Source organism: Tympanuchus pallidicinctus, unplaced genomic scaffold (assembly GCF_026119805.1).
Source record: "Tympanuchus pallidicinctus isolate F22 unplaced genomic scaffold, pur_lepc_1.0 scaffold8, whole genome shotgun sequence".
NCBI lineage: Eukaryota > Metazoa > Chordata > Aves > Galliformes > Phasianidae > Tympanuchus > Tympanuchus pallidicinctus.
Window position 1 is genome coordinate 39,637,760 of NW_026294802.1, and position 8,038 is coordinate 39,645,797.

Below are 8,038 nucleotides of genomic sequence, written 5' to 3' on the forward strand. Positions count from 1 at the left end.
CAGGAGCACTCCCCCTAGGTGAATGCATGAACCATTAGCTTTCTCTTCTTTTTTCTTTTTTAATCTAATCAGTTGTTAGTTCTCGTGTGCCCGGAAGAACTATTTCACCATGTATGGAAACTACTGAGTCAAAGTCTGAACCTCTGATTGATCACCTGAGGCGAGCTGTGAGTCAGCCAGAGGAGCACAGGTGAAGGCAATTCATCTGTGCTGCCAGAAGGGGTGGAGCCAGGCTGCACTCCTCCTAGACCCATTGAAGAGCAGGCTACCAGTGGGGAAGGATCTCATCTGGAGATCCCTCCTTCTGGTGTTTTGTAGGTGAGCCCAGCATAAGGGTAAGCCTTCCATTTATTCTCTCTTGTTATCATAGTCCACTTCGCCTAACTTTTTCTTATTTTCTTTTCTTATTTTCAAGAAGAAATAAACTTCTCTTGTTTATTTTGTGATTGTAACATCTTGATATCCATTGATTATATACACCAATATAAGCTTGTACCATGACATGGTGAACACCTCCTGCTCTCACTGTTGGAGTATTGGGCAGCGGACATGTGCAGCAAGAAAGGCTACTCATTCCTCCACTGTGTGGGTTAAATAAGCAATACAGCTTATATGTGTCTTGAATTACCCAGTTAAACAATAGCAAGGGGTTTTTCTGATCAGTGTTTTGTCCTGAGATGCTCATGCTGGCAATAAGATAGAGCTTGCAGGCTTGAATCTGAGTGTGGCAGCAGCCTTCATAGTACTGACACAGCTTCATCAAAGTTAATAGCTGTGTATTTAGTGCTGGATAATGTGAGGAAAATGCAGTGTGAAGCCAGTCACAAAATGATGAGAGTGATACAGTGAGAATCTAAATTCTCCTTCTAAACTACACTTACATATAGATCTGGGAATAAAAATGATCCTGATATAGAAGTAATTAAATGGGATGACTGCAAAAGTCTGATGATAGATTGTCCTAACTTCAGTGAGAAGCCCTTCATCTAGATGCACTGAAAATTAGATTAAATAACCACTCACAAGAACTCGTCCATGAAGGTATTTTTTGCCTTTAGACTTCTGCTTTAATGACTATGTAATTATTGGAATGAATTGAGTTTGAAGGAACATTAGCACTTTTAGCACAGGTTTTATCAGGCAGCGAGAGTGTATTTTGCCTTACCGTAAATTTTATTTTGACCCTGTGACACCTTACTGCTGAATCAAACTTTCCATTTGTGAAGGTGATAAATTCATCCCTGTGGAAAAAGATTCGTTTCAGATTGTTTGCAAGGACTGCTCCAAAAATAATGCCTCTCATTATATTCTGTAGGCCAGGGACATCAGAGGAGGATGTTGGTGGTATGGCAGTAGAGGTTGAACCTTCCTGCCAGTGTCCCATTATTTGTTGTTGCTGTGAGACAGATGGCAGCAGAGGGGCAGTCTGACAAAATGGGGTCTGACACAGAAGCATGTAAGGTGCAAAGATGCGTCACTGAATTTCCTCCATTCTCCAGGAAGAATGACATCCACTGACATTCATTGATGCTTTCTGAATGTTTATGGAGACCAAACAGTGAATGTGAGCATAGTGAGGCAGCAGGTGGTGAGTTCTGACAGCAGTGACAGGGACAGTGGGTCATCTCCACTGGTGCAGATTGCTATGAGCATGGCATGCAGGCTTTTGTTCACTGCTGGCAAAAATGCACAGATAATGGTGGTGACTGAGCTGAAACTTTGGCGGTGTGTGTGTCATTCCAGTTCCGTCAAAATTTATTTCAGATCTTCTGGCTATGAAAACCCTGTAGATTTTCTTATGTTTGCATGTTTGTAGCTGATTTGGGACTGTAACTTCCTCTTATATATGGCAGAGGGGTTTGGTGGTAATTTTTTGGTGTTTGTTTTTAAAGAATGTACAGACTTACAAGGAATAGAATGCAAACAGCAATTAGAGGAAGAACAGCAGCACCAGCAACTGTCTTCATATGAACTTTGCTGTTTTATTAAGCTTTACTAATGGAGATTGAATGCATCAATTCAATAAATTCTTGTTTATCTTACAGACTGGTAAATTAGAGTTGTGTTTCTTGCATTTTTAAAAAAGTTGCTAGATCCAGATCACTATTTTGATGCCTTTTCTATACCTACAGAACTTTTATGCCATTCATCTTCCATAAACTCTACCTTTTAGCTAATGGTGATAATGATTTGGGGACTGTAAGAAGAATTTAGATTGTATTTTTCCAGGACACTTGAGAATATCTGAGGCTTGGTATGCTCTCATATTCCAAAAGAAGTATTTTGAGTGCCCAGAGAGAAAACATCTCTAGCAAGAGTTATTTAAGAAGATTCAGAAAGAAAGGATTACATCAGAGGGGGGAGATCACTCAAAGTTTTCCATTTGCTGCCAGAAGTCTGGTCAGGCACCCTCTGTGACTAACCTCGGTGTAACATTAGCAGGCTTTATAAACTGCAATTATACATTAAGAAATATTTCTTTTCTTCCTGCTTATAGATCTTCTTGGAGGCTGGTGAATGTGAACTTTTCTCTCTTCAGGGATGCTCATTTATTCTGGATCAGAACCAGAAACCAGAACGTGTATTTGTCTAAGTGAGAAAGAGGATGCACTTATTTCATTGAAGACATCACTTGTCCTAAACACACAGATATAAGAATCTTGAAAGGACTGCAGGAAGCTACCCTGCCATGGCCCTGCACTGTCCTTAACAGGTATTGGAACTGGCATTAAACATACTCAATAAAAGGTATTCAGCTGTATTCTTGAGAGCTAAATCCAGTATTTCAGCAATGAGAATATTCCTTCTTAAAAGGCTTATAGTAAATATTCTCTGCTCTAAATTGTACTGATTTCTTCTTGCCCTTCCTCGTTGCTCTTGAAAAACTGATCATCATTCTTTCTATAATTGTCTGTTTTACATACTAGAAGATTTATCCCTTTTCATCTTTTTTTTTTTTTTCTAGCCTAAAGGAACAGAAATACCTTTCTTTATGGATTGCATTTTCTAAACCCATTAGCATTCTTTTTACCCTCCTCTGGATCTTCACCAAGTTATCATCTTTTTTAAAATTCAGTGGACGCACCGGTCTGAGATCCATTTGGCTTCCAAGTAGAGCAGAATAATTACTTTTCAAGGCTTGCATACAGTATTCCTATAAAAATGTCTTAGACTAAGAAGTGTTTTTTTTTTTTTAAATAAATATAGTGTTGTTACTCACAGCCAGTTTGTGATTCACTACAAACTCCATATCTTTAACTCATGTTACATTTGCCTGTTTGCATTTGTATTTGTCGAATTTCATCTTTTAATTTCAGATAATATCTGACTTTTCAGACTCATTTGACTTCTAATTCTGAGCTTGTCACCAAAGTAGGTGCAGCTCCTCCCTTCATATTGTCTGCAGATTTTTAAAATGTTTTAATTTAATTTCATTATTCGATGATTAATAATAATACTCAGAAGAAATGAGTCTCCATGTGAGGTGCCACTCCAGCTTAACATTAATCACTGAAAGTTATTCTTGGCACTCACTCATAACAGTGACACGCAGAGGGCAGGGCTCAGCACTTACTTTTCTCAGGTGTGGGCAAACCACCCTGGTGCCTGTGGTAGTTCTGAGCTCTTTTGCAGAGCAGTGATGTCAATCTAAACATTAAAGCCTGTGAACTCCTTTTCCCAACATATACCTTTCCAGAAAAATTACACGATGGAAGAGATGGAGCCAGACTCTTCTCATTGCTACACAGTGACTGTTAGAGAGGCAGTGTGCATAAAATGAAATATAGGAAATTCCATTTAAACATTAAAAAAAAAAAAAAATTGCTTTGTGAATGGTCTAAAATTATAATAATTTTTCTGGAAGCTTTGTGCAGTTTTCATCCTGAGGACACTTAAATCCTGAATGGACACAGCCCTGAGTAACCTGCTCAAACCAACCTCGTCTGAACAGGGGGATTGGATGGAGTCCTTCTGAAGCTTCATTTAACCTCAATCATTCTGTGATTATATGAATTTACTAGAAAACTTTTTTTTTTTTTTATTCTACACATTCTTTCTTGAATTTGAACAGTGACTTTTACAAGCAGTTTTCACTTCTTAAAATAGTAATTTTAAATATCCTGAAGTCATGGTTTAATCTGTAGTCATTCTGCTGAAAAAAAATCGGGAGATGAGTCTGAGGATTAGATTATATATTTTGCCTGTCTCTGCGATACTCTGCATAAGTTATAACATTTCAACAGCATTTAAAACTATAACTGACTCCTCTGGAGACTGAATACATGTCCTTTTTAACTCCAGATCTAAGGCTTTCTCCCAGAATTTGAGCACTGGTATCAGACAACTTCTCCTGCAATCTCCCTCATCCCACCATTCCACCTTTAAAAAGCAGCATGTTATTTTTAAGGAAGCTGAAGCCCAGTGCCAACCCTATTAGTGAAAATCTACATTCATCTTTGTGACTCATATGACCCAGCACAGGCCACTACAGTCAACTGGGAGTATTGACGAGTATTACTTGTGACCTGGACTCCGTCCCCTGTGTTCCCAGAACCTTGTAGTCATTTCATTAGTGCCCACATGGATGAGTAACATGAATAGTATGAGTCACAGTCAGGGACTGGATATGCCCCAACAGTCTTTCCACTGTGCCTAAGGTTTTGGATTAGACAAGAAGCCCATGTCCTGGCAGGAAGGTCAGACTGGCAGATGGGTGTCTTTGGCCCCATTACAAGAGTCTCTTCTAATTATCTGCTGAGAAGTTTATTACTGGAGCAGAGAACACAGGAGATAACGTGATTATACCTTACCAAAGAGCTGGGCCAAAATGTATTTGTCTTGAAACTGAATTTTTTCAACACTTATCACTCCTGAAATACGGATTTTTTTTCATCCCTAGCGTGGTGGGGCACCACAGGCTTCTGACTTCACTACGTACAGAACCTGTCATATAATGAACTGAAAATTTTTGTGCTTACTGTTTTACAAAACTCATGGACTGGCCAAAATACTTTCTATTCTCTTATAACTTGATTTTGATATTTGGCAGAAATTTAAGAAGTATTTTCATTTCTTGATTTTCTATTTAGGAGATTGCTTTACAGCACTTTTCCTTTTTTACATCGTTTTCTGATTGTGAATCTAAATATAATGGAGAGTTTTAAACAATCTGTTCAGACAGGTTTCTAAAACATAAAACTAGCACATGTTCCTGAATACCAGTGCAAATATCAGGGTGTGGTGAAACAACATTTAGCACATCTCTCTGTGTACAGTTCTCTTAGTTACAAGGTTGAAATCCACACCATGTCAGCTATAACACTATAAAAGTGCTTCTTCTTTTTCTCATTTGCATCTATTATGAACACCATTGTGTTCTCACTTATTGGTAAAGTTGACTAATCATTACCTAAAACAGATAAACAGAGTTTTCTAAATCCACTGGGATTTAAGTGTTCCTAAATACATTTCTTCTACTGACAGAATTTCACATTTCCTTACTGCAGACAAATGCTCCTCCCCAGAAGATTGTTGTATGTTGTATGTAAAGATATCAGTACTTCTGTTCTCCAGGTAAGATACAGATGGGAAGGCCTCAATTGGAAGTCTTGCCAGAGCTAGTTTTGAGACACTGGCCGGAAGGCTGAGCATCAATTTGTCCTTTGGAAAAGTAGGAATTTTCCATTACCATCGAGGTACACTATAAAGAAACTCATAAGAGTTTTGGGAAAACCTTAATATGATTTGGGCACCTTGAAGGGCAGTTAGGTAACAAGGCCTCCAGTGAATCCAGCCTTTTATCATACCAGAAAATCTTAAGCTACGTGGGAAATGGTGAGGCAGTAGTCCCACTTGTGAGGAGAGGCAGAAACATAGCACTAGTTATTTCTTCTAAGAATTAGTTCTGATCTTATCATCTAACACCACTAAAACTCCTATGGTTCTTATAAATGACACTTGAAATTTTGGCTTCAGCAAAAAATTGGCTGCCTAGAGTTGTTTTTTTTTGCCTGGTAGAATGACCCTGCAGCTAGGCTGATTCGCTTGACTCCTCGCTTACCTTAGGGCATATAGATCCACATTTCTAATTAATATCATACACATGGCTAGTTTACTAAGAGCTGGAAATTTCAAACCTGCAGAGACAAACACAAAAGCAAGTACATTTGTTGATCTTTCCCAGACAAAGCTCACAGTAACCATGCAGATAGAAGGATATAACCCACAGGTTTATGTGGAATAACATAAAGAAAATAGATTAAAAATCTAATAGTAATTCCTGGAAATTTCCGGCTTTCTGCCTTAGTGCAGTAATATATATTGATATCTTCCTCCTGCTTCCAAAAAGAGCAAACAGTTTTGCACATTTATAACAGCAAGTCATGATTTCCATCAGCCATATCAGCTTGAATGCTCCTACTCTATTGGCTTCTTAGAAGTTATATTGGGCCAAAGTATTTGCACATTTCTGAGACAAATCTACTGTTACAGCACTAAGGACACATCCCCATTACAACATAGTTCATAGCTATTTCAGGAATGAAGAGTTTTAAGAGCTCCCCAAGGTTAAATACAGCATCCTATGTGCAAGCTGAGTTGCTATGGTGACAGTGCTTCATTCTTGCATCACTCACTTGTTTAATATGGGCCGATGGCCTTCTGTTTTCTAATTGTTGATAAACTATCAAACTGACTTAGATAAACTGTACAAAGGTGATACAAAACGTATTTCAGAGCTCCAAACTGAATTAAATCTGAGGAAAATTCAGCGCCATAAACAAAACTCTGTTAAGATAAATTGTTGGTTAAAGCTGTACAATAGAAGCAATCTTTGCAGTCTAACAGACACAAAATGTGTTTCTACAGAATCAAGAGGTAAAGCAGGAATTAGGAGCTCCCGTAACAAAAGTGAACCATTAAATATCAGGAAATTATATTTCTGTCATTAAAAAATCATCTCATGAGAAATTCCAGAGATTTCTAAGCTTCTGATCTCAGTCCTTCATATTGTTTTGACCTCCATTCACCAGCAGTTGAAGCTCACTGTCTATCCTTCAGAAACAAAAACATACATCCCATCAGATATGAAAATTATTAGTAATCATTTCATTTGTTTGCTCGCTCACTATTTATGTTTTTTTTTTTACAATTCAAATTCTTTTTTCTTTGAGAAAGAATTGCAAATAAAAACAGAAAGCTTTCTCAGCAATATATGAAGCATAGCCTGTAGCTCTGATAGCGATCTCGTGAGACAGCAATTGATTTTAGGCATTAAATAAGTACACAATTTCTTGACTGGGGTCTTGACAGGGATCACAGCTCTTTGCCCAGGTGTAACTTTAGTTTCAGTTCTAGTTAGAAATAATCAAAATATATGTGAAAAGTTAAAATTTTAAGTGAAACTGTTATGTCTCTTAAATTTTAGGAATAGTACTGAAATATTTGTGTTGTGCTGGGGAGACAGAATGCTTTTAGGCAGCTGATACAATCAAATGGCCTTGGTGCATCATTAACAGGCAAAATATAACTGATTGGATTTCTTATAAGCTCCAAAATATGCTGGAAATGAAAGATTGTCTGTTTCTTCTTCTCAGCGTTTAGGCTTTTCTCTTAAGATTCTGTGTCACTGAGCATCCTTTGCTAACCATACTTCTGGTCAGTCATAGATTGAAAGGCACACTTTCAGATGCACACTTCATTCCCTGTCATTGGATGAAAATACTTCTGGAGCAACACTTTTTCTTTTAACAGGAAAGATATGTTGCTGTACAGCTCCCTCAATGTGAGTATGTAGAATCATTTTGTGTTGGTTTTTTTTTTTGCTTTTTTTTTTTTTTTTGCTTTACCTGATTAAATAAATCCAGGCATGCTTTTTATTGTAGCAGCAAGCATAAATAGTAGTGCTAAATACTTTCCAAACAACCATTACCTTTCTTCTGAGGAAGTCAGAATTTAGACCAGGAACAATATATGTCAATCATTGGCAGAGAAATGAAAAAGAGACAATTTACTCACACAAACAAATCTTCAAAGCTCT

At 37.6% G+C, this 8,038-nt stretch overlaps 1 long non-coding RNA gene across 1 annotated transcript; it reads left to right on the forward strand.

Annotated features, from left to right (window-relative positions):
- Nucleotides 1-258: 258 nt before the first annotated feature.
- Nucleotides 259-7,777, forward strand: LOC128073410 (uncharacterized). Its single transcript, XR_008202707.1, has 4 exons — nt 259-335; nt 2,498-2,713; nt 5,508-5,574; nt 7,662-7,777. It is a non-coding gene; the product is annotated as an uncharacterized LOC128073410 (long non-coding RNA).
- The last annotated feature ends 261 nt before the right edge of the window (nt 7,778-8,038 follow it).